The sequence below is a fragment of the Aquarana catesbeiana genome, linkage group LG07 (assembly GCF_042186555.1).
Source record: "Aquarana catesbeiana isolate 2022-GZ linkage group LG07, ASM4218655v1, whole genome shotgun sequence".
Classification (NCBI taxonomy): Eukaryota; Metazoa; Chordata; class Amphibia; order Anura; family Ranidae; genus Aquarana; species Aquarana catesbeiana.
Window position 1 is genome coordinate 24,540,703 of NC_133330.1, and position 20,725 is coordinate 24,561,427.

At 44.2% G+C, this 20,725-nt stretch overlaps 1 protein-coding gene across 3 annotated transcripts in view; it reads left to right on the forward strand.

The window, feature by feature from the left end:
* The window catches only part of LOC141102792 (uncharacterized), a 64,189-nt gene that overhangs the window by 30,775 nt on the left and 12,689 nt on the right, over positions 1-20,725 (forward strand). Inside the window, exon 1 of one of the 3 annotated variants that reach the window (XM_073591796.1) lies at positions 18,188-18,318. The exons of the other annotated variants lie outside the window; for them this stretch is intronic. The gene's annotated coding sequence lies outside the window, so the exon portion shown is untranslated. Of the gene's footprint in view, positions 1-18,187; positions 18,319-20,725 lie in introns of those variants that run through there. 3 annotated transcript variants of the gene reach the window in all.

Genomic DNA, 20,725 nt, shown 5'->3' on the forward strand with positions numbered 1-20,725 from the left:
TTTTTTTTAGACAGATAGCTGGGTACAATGGCTCATTGCCCCCTATTCTCTAAAGAGCTTTTAGTTGTTTGTTTTGTGCATTTTTGTATTTCTGGTATTTATATTGCGGCAGCGTTTTACATATTGTACATTCATATCAGTCCCTGCCTTGAGGGAGATTACAATCTAAGGCTGGCCATACAATTGTATACAATTTTCCATTAGATTTACCAAAACCATATAATATGAGGTCACACCGAAACACTTATCAATTCGTCAGGCCAACTCTGACATTTCTCTCCTACATGGAAAAATCTGTATTTTTTAATTTGCCAGAAAACCCCCAAACATTAAATATATATATATATATATATATATATATATATATATATATATAGATATCTATCTATCTATCTATCTATCTATCTATCTATCTATCTATCTATCTATCTATCTATCTATCTATCTATCTATCTAATTTTTTTTTATCAAAGGCCCTAGAGCAGGGATCTCCAAACTTTCTAAGCAAAGGGCCTGTTTACTGTCCTTCAGGCTTTGGGGGGTGGGGGGGGGGGGGGGGTGGGGGGTCGGACTGTAACCACTGGGAGTAAATAATGCATCTTTGGTATTAAGGGGAGAAAAAGCGCCCCACTCTTATGCCCCGTACACACGGTCAGACATTGATCGCACATTCCGACAACAAAATCCATCAGATTTTTTCCGAAGGATGTTGGCTCAAGCTTGTCTTGCATACACACGGTCACACAAAGTTGTTTGGAAATTCCGATCGCCAAGAACGCGGTGATGTACAACACGTATGACGAGCCGAGAAAAAATGAAGTTCAATAGCCAGTGCGGCTCCTTCTTGATTCTGAGCATGCGTGGAACTTTGTGCGTCGGAACTGTCTACACACGATCGGAATTTACGAGAACAGGTTTTGTTGTCAGAAAACTTTTAGAGCCAGATCTCAAACTTTGTGTGTCGGAAATTCCGATGGAAAAAGTCCGATGGAGCCCACACAGGGTCGGAATTTTCGACAACAAGGTCCGATCGCACATTTTCCATCGGAAAGTCCGATCATGTGTACAGGGCATAGTGTCTGCAAGAGGAATAGTGCCCCGTCATTGGTATGAGTGGGAGGAATAGTTCCCTATCATTGGTGTCATTGAGAGGAATAGTGTGCCATCACTGGTGTCAGTGGGGGAAGTAGTGCCCCATCATTGGTGTGAGTGGGTGGAATAGTGCCCCATCATTGGTGTCAGTGGGGGGAATAGTGCCCCATCATTGGTGTCAGTGGGGGGAATAGTGCCCCATCATTGGTGTCAGTGGGGGGAATAGTGCCCCATCATTGGTGTCAGTGGGGGGAATAGTGCCCCATCATTGGTGTCAGTGGGGGGAATAGTGCCCCATCATTGGTGTATGTTGGTGGATTAATGTCCCATCATTGGTGTCAGTGGGAGGAATACTTCCCCATCATTGGTGTTACTGGGGGGAAGAGTGCCCCATCATTGGTATCAGTGGGAGAAATAGTTCCCCATCATTGGTGTCAGTGGGAGGAATAGTGCCCCATCATTGGTGTCAGTGGGAGGAATTGTTCCCCATTATTGGTGTCAGTGGGAGGAATAGTGCCCCATCATTGGTGTCAGTGGGAGGAATAGTGCTCCATCATTGGTGTCAGTGGGAGGAATAGTACCCCATCATTGGTGTCAGTGGGAGGAATAGTGCTCCATCATTGGTGTCAGTGGGAGGAATAGTGCCCCATCATTGGTGTCAGTGGGAGGAATAGTTCCCCATCATTGGTATCAGTGGGAGGAATAGTGCCCCATCATTGGTGTCAGTGGGAGGAATAGTGCCCCATCATTGGTGTCAGTGGGAGGAATAGTTCCCCATCATTGGTGTCAGTGGGAGGAATAGTGCCCCATCATTGGTGTCAGTGGGAGGAATAGTACCCCATCATTGGTGTCAGTGGGAGGAATAGTGCTCCATCATTGGTGTCAGTAGGAGGAATAGTGCTCCATCATTGGTGTCAGTAGGAGGAATAGTGCCCCATCATTGGTGTCAGTAGGAGGAATAGTACCCTAACACTGGTATCGGTGAGGGGAATAATGCGCCATCATTGGTGTCAGTTTGAGGAATAATGCCCCATTGTTGGTGTCAATGGGAGAAATAGTGCCTCATTGCTGATGTCACCACCATCAGTGGAAGGAATAGTGTCTTGTATCAGTGGGAGGAAAAGTACCCCAAGGGCCAGATAAAGGTGAGCAAAAGGCCACATTTGGCCCCCCGGGCCGCAGTTTGGAGACCGCCGTCCTGGAGAATAAAATGTTGCATCTTGTATATTTTTATGTCGCACTATATTTGCACAGTGGTTTTTTTTAAACACAATTTTATTTTGGAACAAATGCATGTGTGGAACAAATTCACTAATGAGTTTTAATGCACAAAAACACAACATAATACCCATTTTTTTTTTTTTTTGGTCAAATATAAAAGATGAGGTTACGCTGAGTAAATAGATACCAAACACGTCATGCTTTAAAATGGCGTACGCCTGTGGAATGGCACCAAACGACGGCACCTAAAAAAAAAAAAAAATCTCCATAGGTGACACTTTAAAAGCCGTTAGAGATTACCAGTTTAGAGTTGCGCAGGAGGTCTGGAGCCAGAATGTTTGCTCTCACTCTGCCGTTCCCAGCGATACCTCAGATGTGTGGTGCGATCGCCGTTTACGTAGGCGTTCAGGACAGACGTGCACGAGAGGATTTGCGCAACAGCATGAGGGGGGCAGGGGTGCTTTCATTTTTTAATTTTTTTTTTTTTTATTTAAAAAAAAAAAAAAATGACACTGTCTCTTTCATTTTTTTTTTATTTTGGGAGTTTATTTATTTCATTGGCCAGAATTTGTATTTATTCTGGCCACTGAAATAAATAAACGCTATAAATAATGCGCATAAATTCTAGGCACGTTTAGCAATTGCACGGAGCAGGTGAGTATAACATGTTTGTTATTTTAATTAAAAAAAAAAAAAAGTGACTTTAGTAACATTTTAAACACATTTTACCATAATGGTGAAGTTTGACCGAAATCCACAGATTTTCGCTAAAACTTCAGAAAAATTTAAAACCCTCCATTTCACGCGTTATATTGATATATATCTACTTTGTATGTCTGTTTTTACACAAAAAAAAAAAAATGGTCTAGCAGTAAACAGCACAGACTGTCCTTGTTGATTTCTTTGCAAGTATTGTACAGTAGATGTAGGTGACCTGAACATGGGAGATGGAGCCCTAAATTGTCAAAAGTATTGGGACGCCCGCTTTTACACGCACATAAACTTTAATGGCCTCCCAGTCTTAGTCCGTAGGGTTCAATTTTGAGTTGGCCAACCTTTTGCATACAGGGTTCTATATTGGAGGGGCATTGATTTTTTTTTTTTTTTTTTTGCCACCTCATCCCAGAATTTGATAAATATATACAGAAAAGTAGGGGATTTTTAGGGTTCACAAAAATTATTACAATTTTAACAAATTTTTATTTCGTATCATTTAAAATCTCTCATTAAAAACCATAGATCTCATTATATTGTAATCAACAGACATGGTTCACAGATTTCGAGTTGACAATAGAGGCTTCAACCTCGACGTGTTTCGCCAAAAGGATTCTAGCTTCTTCAGGAGTATAAAGCATCCATTGAAGTAATGTACAATATTGTCTGTTCAATCAAGAATAAAGATAATCACTATTATTATCAGTATCAACTGGAGCGCAAATATTGGAGATCAGGGAAGACAAATAGATGGCCACAGGAAAGACAAAAAGTCCTGAAGAGAGGCTAATATTATGTTTGCATCATTTGAAGGCGACTTCCAGTTCTATTTGACTGGTGATATGTCCAAATGGAGTGGATTTATATGCAGATAGGGTTGTGTATAGTATTTGCCGTAGTAGCTCCCTCGTGGCTCCAACCCTTTGCAGCTATAACAGCTTCAACTCTTCTGGGAAGGCCGTCCACAAGGTTTAGGAGGGTACCTACGCTATATTGTCAAAAGTATTGTGACGCCTGCCTTTACACACACATGAACTTTAATGGCATCCCAGTCTTAGTCCGTAGGGTTCAATATTGAGTTGGCCCACCCTTTGCAGCTATAACAGCTTCAACTCTTCTGGGAAGGCTGTCCACAAGGTTTAGAAGTGTGTCTATGGGAATGTTTGACCATTCTTCCAGAAGCGCATTTGTGAGGTCAGGCACTGATGTTGGATGAGAAGGCCTGGCTCGCAGTCTCCACTCTAATTCATCCCAAAGGTGTTCTATCAGGTTGAGGTCAGGACTCTGTACAGGCCAGTCAAGTTCCTTCACCCCAAACTCGCTCATCCATGTCTTTATGGACCTTGCTTTGAGCACTGGTCCAAATCATTTGGTGGAGGGGGGATTATGGCGTGGGGTTGTGGCTCCCAGTCTTCGCTCTAATTCATCCCAAAACTGTTCTATTGGGTTGGGGTCAGGACTCGGACACGACTGCGCACCAGTGCAGAAAGGTCCATAAAGACATGGATGTTTGTAGGAAGTTTGGGGTGGAGGAACTTGACGGGCCTGCACAGAGTCCTGACCTCAACCCGGTAGAACATCTTTGGGATGATTTAGAGCGGAGACTGCAAGCCAGGCCTTCTCGTCCAACATCAGTGCCTGACCTCACAAATGCGCTTCTGGAAGAATGGTCAAACATTCCCATAGACACACTCCTAAACCTTGTGGACGGCCTTCCCAGAAGAGTTGAAGCTGTTCTAGCTGCAAAGGGTGGCCAACGCAATATTGAACCCTACGGACTAAGACTGGGATTCCATTAAGGTTCATGTGCGTGTAAAGCCAGGCGTCCCAATACTTTTTACAAGATAGTGTAGGTACCCTGGCCTTGGGTTTATGTGGGGAAAACTAGTAGCGGAAGATCCAAGCTAGCCCATGGATTATTTTTTTTAGTAAGGGTCAGCTAGGGGTGTTTTGAGAAGGTTGGGAAGTGTATATGTCCTTATGGCAGCCATAGAAGGAGCGTTTTTTTTTTTTTTTCCTGCAACCCATGGTTGCAGGAAAGAAAATAGCTTGATTCCCCCATCAACATATTCAGAAACAATTGGGTTCTCCCAGCGGGGGGGAAGCCGTCCTCAGCAGGAGAACCCAGTGTTTGCTACTAGCAGCTATAATAGCCGCTAGCAATAATTGCATGCAAAATCCGACAGGCTGGTTGTCCCCAAGTTGATCGATCCTCAAGGGTACAATCAGCCCGCCCATACATGTTTCGTCTCTCGGCCGGTCGCAGCTGAATCAGCCAAGGTTTGAACCGTCTATAGCCGGCTTTAGGCTGGGCAACCAATCATCTGGTATTTCCGGGAATTTCGGGAAATTTTTATCACTGGTCTATTAGCATAATAAAGGAAACATTTGTTCTTAGATACATGAAGCTCAGTTTGCCTGAAGTACAAAGAAAGATAAGGACTGTTTGTATTTTGATAAGGACTGTAGCCAAGTGTAAGGGATACATCGCTCTGCAAACACGTCACAGATCCAAGGTTTAGGGTTTAACTGGTGCCCAGTAAACTTTAACTTTATGTGGATGTTGAACTTCAGCAAAGTCCACAATTGCAGCTCCGATACTCTGGGCTCAGGGTCACCCCATCTGTGGAGTCTTTGTCTGGTTTAACCACTTCAACTCCGGGGTCCATTCTGACACTTCTCACATATGTAAAAAATTTACATTTTTTTTTTTTGCTAGAAAATGACTTAGAACCCTTACTTAGAGCTGGCAGTTGTAATGAATGTGTGGCTGCGACTGGTGCGATAGGTGCAGCAGCAGATAGTGGTTGAGGTTGTTGAACCGAGGGGTCCTAGTGAGGCCTGAACCTGTTCAAAACGGGATGCCAAATCCTGAAGGAATCGCAGCACCTGGGTCTAATGCGATTCCCGGGCCTCAAGTGTGCGAACTAAGCCCTGCAACGGATCATCTGCGGGTATCGGCACATCAGCCGGGTCCATGGCTGATCAAACTGTCAGGTCACCTGAGGTCAGGTGACAGATGCACACCGTTGGGATCAGGAGTGCACTGCAAGGTAGTGGACCCAGGGCTGGTGCAAGGATTTTTGACACTCTAGGCAAAACCTAATTTTGCCGGCCCCTTGGCTCCACCCCTGACTCCACCCCCTTTGCCCTGCCCATATATACCCCACCTTTTTAATGTAGAGCCCATCAAATTCAGCCTCATCAGTACCCATCAAATGCAGCCTACCTGTGTCCATCAATGCAGCCTACCAGTGCCCATCAATGCAGCCTACCAGCGCCCATCAATGCAGCCTACCAGCGCCCATCAATGCAGCCTACCAGCGCCCATCAATGCAGCCTACCAGCGCCCATCAATGCAGCCTACCAGCGCCCCTCAATGCAGCCTACCAGCGCCCCTCAATGCAGCCTACCAGCGCCCCTCAATGCAGCCTACCAGCGCCCCTCAATGCAGCCTACCAGCACCCCTCAATGCAGCCTACCAGCGCCCATCAATGCAGCCTACCAGCGCCCATCAATGCAGCCTACCAGCGCCCATCAATGCAGCCTACCAGCGCCCCTCAATGCAGCCTACCAGCGCCCCTCAATGCAGCCTACCAGCGCCCATCAATGCAGCCTACCAGCGCCCATCAATGCAGCCTACCAGCGCCCATCAATGCAGCCTACCAGCGCCCATCAATGCAGCCTACCAGCGCCCATCAATGAATGTTTGCTTGCTTCCATTCATTCGGGAGTCGGGAAACAGACACAGTCCTCCACTGCTGCGCCTCTGACACTATGTGAGAATGGAGCAGCGGCTGCCTGCTGATGCTGAGACTTAGTTGCTTGCTGCAGAGAGAGTAGGAACACCAGTGGCCGGGCGCCCTAGGCAGCAGTGCGCCCTAGGCGGCTGCCTAATTTGCCTAGTGGTAGCACCAGCCCTGAGTGGACCCTATGGCTGACTGCTGTGGATGGGAGTCAGGGTGGTAAGGAAGGCAGGGCTGCTGGTACACCAACACAGATCCCACCAGGGTTAGAGGTAAGATTCCCAGGGGGGCGGAGTCTAAGAGCCAGCAGGTGTTCACCAGAGCCTCTAGTGGTGAGGATGGACTGGGCTGCAACTGGCTCCAGGTCACGACCCCCAGGGTCCCCTAGCTCACGCCCACAGTAGGCAACAGGAGGATAGGGATAGTAAGGGAATAAGCCAAGGTCGGGGCCACAAGCAGACCAGGACAACAGAGAGAGTACATGCCAAAGGTTCAGGGTCACAGGCAAACAGGGATTGTCAGGGAGGCGCCAAAAAGTCAGGGTCACGAGCATACAGGAATAGTCGGGAACACGCCAAGGTTGGTAACAGAGACAAACGACGAGCACACGGCAAACAGGAAGCCAAACACACAATGGTTGGTCAGCACCACTGGCTTGCAGTGCACAGGTTAATATAGGGTTCCCTGATAGGGCCTGGGGTGGGGCCATGCGTAGAGGAGAGGTTATAAAAACACACAGGTGAGATTGGCTGGCCTCTTAGTCTGAAAACATGACATGAGGTAAGCTGACAGAGAAAGATTACTGCATAACCATGACATCTATCCCCTATTGCAGTGATGGCGAACCTTGGCACCCCAGATGTTTTGGAACTACAGTGATGCTCCACTACACTGCAGAGTGCATGAGCATCATGGGAAATGTAGTTCCAAAACATCTGGGGTGCCAAGGTTCACCATCACTGCCCTATTGTGTAGACACTATAACTTTTGCACAAAGCAATCAATATACGCTTATTGCAATTTTTTTACCAAAAATATGTAGAAGAATACATATCGGCCTAAACTGAGGAAAAAATGTGTTTTTTTTTCTATATTTTTGGGGGATATTTATTATAGCAAAAAGTAAAAAATATTGCTTTTTTTTTTTCAAAATTGTCGCTTTTTTTTTGTTTATAGCACAAAAAATAAAAACTGCAGGGGTGATCAAATACCACCAAAACAAAGCTCTATTTGTGGGGAAAAAAAGATGTTAATTTTGTTTCGGTGCAACGTCGCACGACTGCGCAATTGTCAGTTAAAGCGACGCAGTGCCGAATCGCAAAAAATGACCCGGTCATTCAGCAGCCAAATCTTCCGGGGCTAAAGCGGTTAATTTACTTTACCTAAAGTTCTTAAACAAATATCGCCCAACATTCTAACAATGTTTCTTTTGTTACTCTTTTTCCTTGACATTGTTTCTATTCTCCAGTCTTATTTTAGTACTTATTAGTACTTTTATTATTAGTATTTTCCAGGAAGGTTTGAATGCAGCCTTAAGGCCCGTACACACGATCGGACTTTTTGACAACAAACATGAAAATGAGCTGTTTTAAGGCAACATCCGATCGTGTGTACGCTCCATCGGACAAACTTTTTCAGTTTTCATCGGACAAATGTTGGCTGCGCGAACAGACAAACTTGGCGGCAACAAAAGTCCTACGTTGGCAAGTCCGATCGTGTTTACACAAAACCATCGGACTTTAGTAAAAAGTACCAAGACGCATGCTCCGAACCAATGCAAAAGATCAAACAACAATACAGAAGTTGACCAAAGGGTGGCGCTGGAAAATTGAACGTCCTCTTTTGAAGTGTCGTCAGTACGTTGAAACGTCACCACGTTCGTGTTTGCTGCCTAAAAAGTCCTGCCGTGTGTATGCTTAACAAGTTCACGGCCAATGCCCTTCGTACAGAAATCCATGGAAAAGTTTGTATAAAGTCCGATCGTGTGTGTGAGGCTTAAGTGTTCCAGAATGATGTCACACTGATAATTAGGGACCCGGAAAATGACACGCTGACACTTGGGCTCCAAGAAAGAGGTCACTCTGACGCTTGAGATCCCAGAGCATAAGACACTGGCTCTTGGGCTCTTAGCATGATGTCATATTAACACATGGGATGCCAGGACACTTGGGCTCCCACTACAATGTAACACTGACACTTGAGGTTCCAAAACAAAGTCACATTGGCACTTGAGCACCAAAACAGTTGAGGTTCCACAACATCCATAGCCTGACACTTGGTCTCAAAGAAAGGTGTGGAACCTTGACTCTCTCTCGCAGTGACACTGGTGGTCAGTAAAGATCCCTCGCAATTCAGACAGCCCAGTTCCAAGTTTCAATCAGACAAAAGGATCTACAAAGCAAGCTTTATTTGTTGTGCTGCTTCTATAGCTAACCCATAGTGCTCAGGGAATCATTTGTCATGTATTCGATTCTTATTTATAGAACACAGATATTATAAATATAAACAAGTTCTATACAACCATTCTTTTCTCCCTTTAAAGTATAACATCCTCTCATGCAATATCATCACAGTGTTGCTTGAGGGGCCATTTAAACATGGCTTAAGTACTATCACAGCTTGATGAATCAGAGCCCTTGTCTCGCTTGGCATCTAATCTGCGTGCTGGCAGGAAAAGTTCATTTACTTTACTCTCCCTAGTGTGTACATTAATATTTGCTTATTTCCTCCTTGCTTGCACATTTGTTGTCTTTCAAGGGCAGGCACGGAGTGTGACGTCAGAGACTACTGTAATTGTGCCCTTTTGTAGGACGGTTGCAAAGTGCTTTATTTCCCTATTCTTATTATACACTGCTCAAAAAAATGAAAGGAACACCTTTTAATCAGTATAGAGTATAGCATCAAGTCAATTAAACTCCTGGGATATTGATCTGGTCAGTTAAGTAGCAGAGGGGGTTGTTATTCAGTTTCAGCTGCTTTGGTGTTAATGAAACTAACAGGTGCACTAGATGGGCAACAATGAGACGACCTCCAAAACAGGAATGGTTTTACAGGTGGAGGCCACTGACATTTTTTTTCCTACTCCTCTTTTCTGACTGTTTTTCACTAGTTTTGCATTTGGCTAAAGCTAGTGTCACTACTGGTAGCATGAGGCGATACCTGGACCCTATAGAAATTGCACAGGCAGTCCAACTCTTCCAGGACGGCGCATCAAGACGTGCCATTGCCAGAAGGTTTGCTGCGTCTCCCAGCACAGTCTCCAGAGCATGGAGGAGATTCCTGGATAAAGGCAGTTACTCTAGGAGAGCTGGACAGGGCCGTAGAAGGTCCTTAACCAATCAGCAGGACTGGTATCCGCTCCTTTTGCAAGGAGGAACAGGATGAGCCTTACCAGAGCCCTACAAAATGACCTCCAGTAGGCCACTGGTGTGAATGTCTCTGACCAAACAATCAGAAACAGACTGAGGGCCCCGACATCCTCTACTGGACCCTGTGCTGACTGACCGGCACTCTGGAGCTCGATTGGCATTTGCCATTGAACACCAGAATTTGCAGGTCCGCCACTGGCGTCCTGTGCTTTTTCACAGATGAGAGCAGGTTCACCCTGAGCACATGTGATAGACGTGAAAGGGTCTGGAGAAGCCATGGAGAACGTTATGCTGCCCGTAACATCGTTCAGCATGACCAGTTTGGTGGTGGGTCAGTGATGGTCTGGGGAGGCATATCCATGGAGGGACACACAGACCTCTACAGGCTAGACAATGGCACCCTGACTGCCATTAGGTATCGGGAAAAAATCCTTGGACCCATTGATAGACCCTACGCTGATGCAGTGGGTCCTGGGCTCCTCCTGTTGTACGACAATGCCCCGGCCTCATGTGGCGAGAGTATGCAGCTAGTTCCTGGAGGATGAAGGAATTGATGCCATTGAATGGCCCCCCACGCTCGCCTGACCTAAATCCAACAGAACACTTCTGGGACATTATGTTTCGGTCCATCCGATGCCGCCAGGTTGCATCTTAGCCTGTTTTAGGAGCTCAGTGATGCCCTGGTCCAGATCTGGGAGAAAATACCCCAGGACACCTTCCATCGACAGTATCCATGTTCTCCATGGATGGCCACAGACACAGCGCCTACAGGTACACTACTGGGCACTTTTTGGAGACACCTCTTATCTCCCACTGTACTGTATTCTTGGCCTCCGAAGGATGCCTGCAGGCTGCAGCTTCCTCACAAGCTTCTGTAACAGGTACTGTCCCATTCCTACAAGAAGGATCTGCTTTGCACACACACCTTTGCTGCCATAGAGCGCTCAGATGTGGACCTACATGGAGTTAAGGAGAACTGTCTTTTCTACACGTTAAATCTCCCCACTAACCACTCCTTCCCATGTGCAAATGTGTTGGTCCATGTGTCTACACAGATTGGCTTCTGTCCAAAATTGGCCCTAGTATATGAATGTGAGTTGGGGACCTTGGATTGTGGGCTCCTTGAGGGTAGGGACCAATGTGAGTGTACGATGTATGTGTGGAGCGCTGCGTAAATTGACGGCACTACACGCTCACTCAGGTTGAACTGGATGGACTGGTGTCTTTATTCAACCTTACTAACTATGTGTACTATGTGGTTTTCACCTTTTAAAGCTCTGATGAAGAGGTCATCCTCGAAACGCATCAGCCAATATATTGGCATTTCCCCCCCTGTTCAGGGATATGTTCTACTTGTAACACTACAAGAGTGTGTGTATATATATATATATATATATATATATATATATATTATGTAACCCTTTCTTACAAAACGTAGTATGTTTATATTTCCTACATGTATGTATTTTATCACTTATGAATAAACTGTAGAATTTGATGCTAGTGTTTGTTCACGCGCCTTCCATCCTTTCTTCCCACACTATCTTCTTCAGACCACCCCGGGTCAGTCTAGGCAGCGGGACACACTTGATCACCTTCTCCAGTTTGGCCATCACAACAGTACTACGTACCCATACCAACTACGCCCTCATGAGCACAGGAGTTTATCTTTTTCTTTGTTTACACTTTACATGCATACAACCACGTGGGGGCGCCACACACTACTGAGGACCATTTTGAGTTGCTGCAATGAAATTTCAGCAGAATAGACGAGCCTGCTGCATCATTTTTTTTCTCTTTGATTTTCGGGGTGTCTTTGACTTCAGCCCCCTGTAGGTTGATCATTTTCTTTTCCATCAAACAATATGGTATCCTTTCGTTCCTAACACATTACCCAGTCCATATCAGTGTAGATATCCAGTATGAGATTTTTCCCAATAGAGATCTGATGTGTGTTTTCAAAGTGTTCCTTTTATTTTTTTCAGCAGTGTACTTCCGTGTCAGTATGACTATGCTTCGTAAATGAAAAAAAAAAAAGTTCCGGATGATGTTTGTTGGTTTATTGTAGTGTGCTATAGGTGAAGTCATGAGTATTAAAGTGTTAGCAAACATCATTTTTTTTTATGGGCGGACATTCCTGTTTAATTACCTCCAGTCCGGTGCCTTTCCTGTCACTTTTTGTTCTCATGTAACAATCTGTATTTTTTGCTAGAAAATTACTTAGAACCCCCAAAACATTATATTTTTTTTAAAGCAGAGGCCCTAGAGATTGTAAGCTCTAACGAGCAGGGCCCTCTGATTCCTCCCGTATTGATTTGTATTGTAAGTGTTCTGTTTGCCCTCACTCAGCGCTGCGCAAACTGTTGGCGCTATAAAAATCCTGTTTAATAATAATAATAATAATAATAATAATAATAATAATAATAGAGAATAAATTTGGTTGGTTTTGTAATTTTTTTTTATGTCACACGGTATTTGTGCAGCGGTTTCTCAAACGCAATTTTGTGGGGAAAAAATAAACTTTTTTGCATTTTAATGCAAAAAAACACAATACATAACCCAATTTTTTTGTAAAATATACAGGATGATGTTACACCAAGTAAATAGATAGCATTTTAAAATTGGCCACGCCCATGCAACGGCGATAAACGACGTGAATTTTACTATCCATAGGCGACGCTTTAAAAACCTTTACAGGTTACCACTTTAATTATACAGAGGAGGTCTAGAATTACTGCCCATGATTTGACGTTCGCAGTGATACCTCACATGTGTGGGACGATCGCCCTTTGCGCGCAAGCATGGGCGGACGAAGGTACTTTACATTTTATTTTTAATTATTCATTTTTCTTTTTTTAACCACTTCAATACAGGGCATTTTCACCCTCTTCCCGCCCAGACCAATTTTTAGTTTTCAGCGCTGTTGCACTTTGAATGACAATTGTGCGGTCGTGCGACATTGTAACCAAACAAAATTGATGTCTTTTTTTTCCCCACAAATAGAAGAGCTTTCTTTTGGTGGTATTTGATCACCTCTGCGGTTTTTATTTTTTGCGCTATAAACAAAAAAAGAGCGACAATTTTGAAAAAAACGCAATATTTTTTACTTTTTGCTATAATAAATATCCCAATTTAAAAAAACAAAAACACATTTTTTCCTCAGTTTAGGCCGATATGTATTCTTCTACATATTTTGGGTAAAAAAAATCGCAATAAGCGTATATTGATTGGTTTGCGCAAAAGTTATAGCGTCTACAAAATACGGGATAGATTTATGGCATTTTTTTTTTTTTTTACTAATGGCGGCGATCAGCGATTTTTTTTTCGTGACTGTGACATTGCGGCGGACACATCAAACACTTTTGACACATTTTTGGGACCATTCACATTTATACAGCGATCAGTGCTATAAAATTGTACTGATTACTGTTTACATGTGTGACAGGCAGGGAAGGTTTTAACACTAGGGGGTGATCGAGGGGTTAAATAGGTTTCCTAGGGAGTGATTCTAACTGTAGGGGGAGGGGACTCACAAGGGGAGGAGACCGATCGCTGTTCCTCTGTACTGGGAACACAGATCGGTCTCCTCTCCCCTGACAGGACGTGGATCTGTGTATTTACACACACAGATCCACGGTCCTGCTGTGTTACCGGGCAATCGCGGGTGCCCGGCGGACATCGCGGCCGGCGGGCACATGCACCGGGTCCCGAGCAACGCGGCGGGGTCACGCGCCCCCTAGATGGCTGGGAAGCCCAGGACGTCATATGACACCCGCCCAGGATGGGAGATCCCATCTGTGGGCGTCATATTACTATGGGCGGGTATTAAAGTGGTTGCTTTTTTTTTTTGATCACTTTTATTGCTGTCACAAGGAGTGTAAACATCCTTGCGACAGCAATAGACAGTGACAGGTCCTCTTTATGGAGAGATCTGGGGTCTATAAGACCCCAAATCCCTCCTCTGCACTTAAAAGCATTAAAAAAAAAACCCAAGATTAGTGTGTCTGAATGTTTTCGATTTTCCAAAAATGGCGCCGATGGTTCTGAGTAAACGGAAGTGATGTCATATCGTCGTTTACGGGTAACTATTACTATTCTACGATTCCAGCTTTGTTCGACTGTCCGGCAAGCCGGTGGGACGGGAGACCCCCAGAGAGCCGAAAAAGGTGTGTGGGGGGGGCATCCCCTTAAAGTGGTTGTAAACTTCAGACATGAACTATGAATGAAGTATATCCCTCTACATTGTGTACTTGTCTCACTTATAAGCACTAAAACAAGCCATATAGATTATAAAATAGATTATACAATTTTCTTTTCTCCCACCACAGGTGAAAATGAGAGAACATCTCTCCATTCCCCCATCAAAACAGTCAGTGTTGATGGGGGAATCCCTCCCGCTGCGCTATTGTGTTCTGCAGGCAGGGAGCCTTAGCAGGGAGTCGAACCAGGGGCGGACTGACCATTTGGCCACTCGGGCACTGCCCGAGGGCCCCCGGACCACTAAATTCAAATATAAAATCACTCAGACATAATATTGAATTATTCAAAAATTTTAAACTCAAAAAATCCTCAAACCAAACAAAAAATACGATGATAAAAATATTGAAAACGTTCAAAATTCAAAGGTGAAAAAAAGTCTAAATAAGCAAAATCTGAAAATAGTGTTCAAATAAACAAATCTAAAAAAAATCTAAAAAAACTTGTGGACAAAATCATCCCAAATTTGGCGATCACACAAGAGGTTTATCTTCCACCACCATCACCGGCCACACAGTCTACTCACCAGAAGTCGGTGACCCCCCATTACAGGACTCAAAAACCCTTCCATTGAAGCGTTTTTGAATGGGGGTCACCGACTTCTGGTGAGTAGACTGTGTGGCCGGTGATGGTGGTGGAAGATAAACCTCTTGTATGATCGCCAAATTTGGGATGATTTTGTCCAGAAGTTTTTTAGATTTTTATTTTAGATTTGTTTACTTGAACACTATTTTCAGATTTTGCTTATTTGGACTTTTTTTCACCTTTGAATTTTGAACATTTTCAGTATTTTTATTATCACATTTTTTGTTTGGTTTGAGGATTTTTTGAGTTTAAATTTTTTGAATGTTTCAATATTATGTCCGGGTGATTTTAGATTTGAATTTAGTTTAGTGTATATATATGTCTATATACATTGGACACTAGCAACTTTTTCACACCCAACTAAGTTTGCACAATTAATATTTGCACTTATACACCCACTATTTGATGTGACTTGGAGGGTGTGTGTAGGGGGAGGGGTTTTGTGGGGTCGTGGTTAAGTTCCAGCTCCTATTGTTTGAGAAAAAAAGCCCTGGGCAGGGCTTTTTTTCTCAGAGAATAGGTGCAGGAACTCCCCCCTTATAAGTCACCCTTCGTCTCTGCCCCCCTACCCACCTCCGAGCACTGTCTCTGGGCTCCACCCCCTACCCACCTCCCAGTACCGCTCCTTTTAGAGAGTACAGAACCCAGTATCATTTTGTACTACTAACTTGTATGGGATTTGATAGACCACACCCAAGCAGCAACAGACCCCACCACAGCAACAATAGACCCCCCCCCCAAACACAACGACAGACCTCCCCCCAGCAACAATGGACCCCCCCGCAACAAAATACCACCCCAGCAACAACAGACCCCTACAAAAAAATAGATCCCCAGTGACAATAGATCCCCCAGCAGACCTTGCCATAGAAAAAATTCAGTGCTGGGGGTGTCGGAACTGCGTTCCCCCGCGTTCCCGTTGAAAAAAAGCCCTGGCCCTGGGTATATGGAAGGGTTTACAACCACTTTCATTACAGATGTTTAGATGAGAACGTATTGCTAAGGCCACATTACCGATTCTTCATATGAGACGGATTTACCGGGGCCTCAAAGATAATTAACCCTGTGATTTCCTCCTCCTGAGGCCGAACCTGCACATGGCTATCGGGATATCGTACATTCAGACTATTGGGATGAAAAGGCCATTTAACTGCCTTGTAAAGGTCAGCCAAGAGCAGAGAGAAGGGAGTTTGGCTAAGGAAACCTATCCAGTGTTTGTACTGTGATCGCTCAGGTCCTGGGAAATAACTCTGCGTCTATATTACGTCTTTGCTGTCATTGTGAGCCTTTGTAGAAGAGTCACCTGTGAATAAGCTATTGTTTGTGCGCTATCACAATAGCCCACTGTATCTCTGATTGCCTGGAACCTCTGGCATTGTACTGCTGGAAATGACCCAATTGCTAGGTTAGCTGTACACAAAGATTAAAGGAACCTTGTGAGGCACCGGCCAACATTCCGTACTGAATACGAGTGATAACAGGGTAATACCACCCGATTTAATAAAAGTATACCTAAGCCAAAACGATTTTTGGTTAAAACCCCTGACAGTTTTTTTTTTTTGCTATCTGTAGTGTCCCATTGGGAAGATTTTCCCTTTGCTTACTGTCTCCAGTGGTGTATTTTGGCTTTGTGCTGCCCTAGGCAAGACTAAAAACGGACCCCCCCCTCCATCTAAATTTGTCCCACCCCCGCTGCTTTAAAATTGCACACGCAACAAATGACATACGTTTTAATATCCATAGGTGACGCTTTAAGACCCCTTTCACACTGGGGCAGTTTGCAGGCGCTATTGCGCTAAAAATAGCGCCCGCAAACTGACCTGAAACAGCCGCTGCTGTGTCTCCAGTGTGAAAGCCCCGAGGACTTTCACATTGGAGCGATGCGCTGGCAGGACGGGAAAAAAAATCCTGCTAGCAGCATCTTTGGAGCGAAGAAGGAGCGGTGTGTATACCGCTCCTTCACCACTCCTGCCCATTGAAATCAGTGGGGCAGCGCGGCTATACCGCCAGCAAAGCGCCTCAGTAGAGGCGCTTTGCGGTGGTTTTTAACCCTTTCTCGGCCACTAGCGGGGGTAACGCGGGGCGCTTTACCGCTGAAGCTCCTCCCGCCCCAGTGTGAAAGTGGCCTAAAAGCCTTTACAGGTTACCACTTTAGATTTACAGAGGAGGTCTGGTGCTGGAATTACTGCCCATGATCTGAGGTTTGCGGTGATACCTCACATGTGTGGGGTCGATCGCTATTTGCGTGCGTGCGTGACCGACGTGCATGTTCGCCTTCGCATGTGACCATTGGAGGATAGGGGGCACTTTAATTTTTTTATTCAAATTATTGCATTCATTATACCTAAGTGAATATTAGTTGTTTATTTACAACCACATTACTTATATGTAAAAATAAAAATTACAAAATGTATTGCCATATTTAATTTACCTGATTACTGTTATACACCTATGTTTTAATATTTCATTTCCTGTTAAATGTTAACACCTGGGGTATTTGCAATACCCACCTTATTTTGTATGTCATTACCTCTTTTTTATTCTCCTGATACTTACAATAAACTTTATTGTAAAAAAAAAAAATTATTTTATTTTTTAATTTTTACATTGTTGCGTTCATTTATTTATTTTTTTTCATCACTTTTATTGCTGTCACAGTTATCTTTCTTCACTCTTCCACTCCAGCGCATGGAGTTGACTGCCCCGTACACACGATCGCACATTCCGACAACAAAATCCATGTTTTTTTTTTTCCTGACGGATGTTGGCTCAAACTTGTCTTGCATACACCCGGTCACACAAATGTTGTCGGAAATTCCGAACGTCAAGAACGCGGTGACGTACGAAGTATACGACGAGCCAAGAAAAATGAAGTTCAATAGCCAGTGCGGCTCTTCTGCTTGATTCCGAGCACGCGTGGAACTTTGTGCGTCGGAATTGTCTACACAAGATCGGAATTTACGCAAACTGATTTTGTTGTCGGGAAAAATTTGAGAACCAGATCTCAAATTTTGTGCGATGGAAATTCCGATGGAAACTGTCTGATGGGGCCTACACACGGTCGGAATTTCCGACAAAAGGCCATCGAACACTTTCCCTTCGGAAAATCCGACCGTGTGTACGAGGAGTGAAGAAAAATACCTGTTCCTTCTACGTATGGCTTGGCCCAGCACGATCACATGGGAGCAATAAAAGGAAAGTTGAAGGAGATCTTTTTATGACTTACACCGCAAACACGGAAACAACCAGCTGAAGTAGGACCAGGTCTTTCTGTTTGCTACACAGTGGCAGATACTGTAAAGGCGCAATACCTCCGTGTGGGGTGAAGGGTTCTGGTGAGTGTATTTCTTATGGGGCACCTCTGATTCCGCGTGCACACGATCGGAAATTCGGCCAGCAAAAGACCGATGAGAGCTTTTGGTCGGAAAATGCGACCGTGTGTATGCTCCGTCTGACTTTTGCTGGCCGAATTCCAGCCAGCAAAAGATTGAGGGCAGGTTCTCTATTTTTCGGTCAGAAAAAGTTCCTATCCGAAAATGCGATCGTCTGTGGCAATTCCGACGTGCAAAATTCCTACGCATGCTCGGAAACAATTTGACGCATGCTCGGAAGCATTGAACTTCATTTTCTCGGCTCGTCGTAGTGTTGTACGTCACCGCGTTCTTGACGGTTCGAAAGTTCAGAGAACTTTTGTGTGACCGTGTGTATGCAAGGCCAAGCTTGAGCGGAATTCCGTCGGAAAAACCATCAAAGATTTTTCTGACGAAAAATCCGCTCGTGTGTGTACGGGGCATAAGAAGCACTGAATACAGCTTATGAAGAGCACCTGTCATTTTCTATTTTTATTAATTTTATTATGATATATGGACTTTTAGTCCACCAGTACTTTTTTCAGTATAATCCATCAGGGGGAATCACTAGAAAGATATTAGTGTTTTACGTTTTCACTATGTTTTATACGCAGGCACTGTTGTTTACCTATGTATGATATTTTATAGCATCACACCAGTTTGTTGCATTGGAACTCAGATCATTTGCACATTAGGATTGCACGGTTGTCTGTTTATTTGGATCACAGCAGTCTCGCATCAGACTGTTGTATCGGATCCTAGATCATTTGTATATTAGGATTGCACAATTTATGTGATCATTTGAATCACTTTGAGGTTATTTGTACCTTAACACTTTAGACTGTTGTATTAGGACACAGGGATATATTCAACAGATTTATTCCTTTTTGTCACGTCTGGTCCCAATAGGGATACTTCTCAGGCTGGAGGTGTGACACATTCCACCCTAGAACAGCGCCATTTCTACCCTCCTATACTTTTTACTCAATCTATATTTCCGCATAGGTGGATATATTGGTAGAGGCAGCAGTTCTTTCTTACCTTTTATTTCCACAAGCGCGGGATTTCATATATATTTTATATATTTTTTTTTACATTCTGGAAAACCAGCATCCGATCAGAATCCGATGGCTGCCAGTGCTGGCCGATGTGTTCTGGCGAGATTGTTCAAGCATAGCTGGCCAGTGTCTAATTTCTTTTGGGCCTTTAATGCCCTGTACACAGGATAGGATTTTCCGACAACAAATGTTGGATGTGAGCTTGTCCGAAAAGTCCGACCGTGTGTAGGCTCCATAGAACATTTGTTGTCGAAATTTCTGCCAACAAATGTTTGAGAGCAGGTTCTCAAATTTTCCGACAACAAAACTTGTTGTCGGAAATTCCGATCGTGTGTACATAAGTCCGACGCACAAAATTCCACGCATGGTCGGGATCAAGCAGAAGAGCCGCACTGGCTATTGAACTTCATTTTTCTCGGCTCGTCGTACGTGCTGTACGTCACCGCGTTCTTGACGTTCGGAATTTCCGACACCATTTGTGTGACTGTGTGTATGCAAGACAAGTTTGAGCTAACATCCTTTGGAAAAAAATCCACGGTTTTGTTGTCGGAAAATCCTATCGTGTGTACAGGGCATTAGACTCCACCAATATGTCTGAACAATGTAAAGATTAGGAATAAATCTAATGGAGGACCATTGGGAGGCACAACGGGCGTCCAATAACTCTACAGATACAGCAGTGCCACGTCCCAGAGTCAATAGATATACATATCTTTTTTGATGTATATCTAATGTCTGAACAATGGACAGTTTCCCGGATTCCCATTTTAATAAAGAGCGATCAAACAAAGCATGCATTCAGCATGAAAAACTGTAGGAAGGGTCCTCAGGAGACCAACATCACTCTTCCAAAAGATTGGGGAGGCGTGGGAACGGCTTCTATTTTAGTCGTATTTATGAAGTACTTGTTGCAGTCTTGCTATGGTTCAGAATAACGCTACTGTGTTTACTGTCAGCCATATACTGTAAATTAATTACAGCTGAGACCAAACGTAGCAGAAGCAGATGGCTGTAAAAAGTTTAACATTTTAAATGCCTCCCAATATCTATTGCATGGACACCATACAGTCTAATTTAGAACAAAACTTCAAAAAAACCTTACAAAAATACAATGCATCCAGAGAGATTGGGCCAGTACCAGTATACTTCTGTTGTGCTGTGTCAGAGAACTAATACAGGCTGTCAACTACTGGTATTGCCCAACTGAAGGCTATAGACCAGGGTAGACAACCCTGGCCCTCCAGCTGTGGCGAAACTACAAATCCCATCATGCCTCTAGGAGTCATGCCTGTGATTGTTAGGGTCTTGCAATGTCTCATAGGACTTGTAGCTTC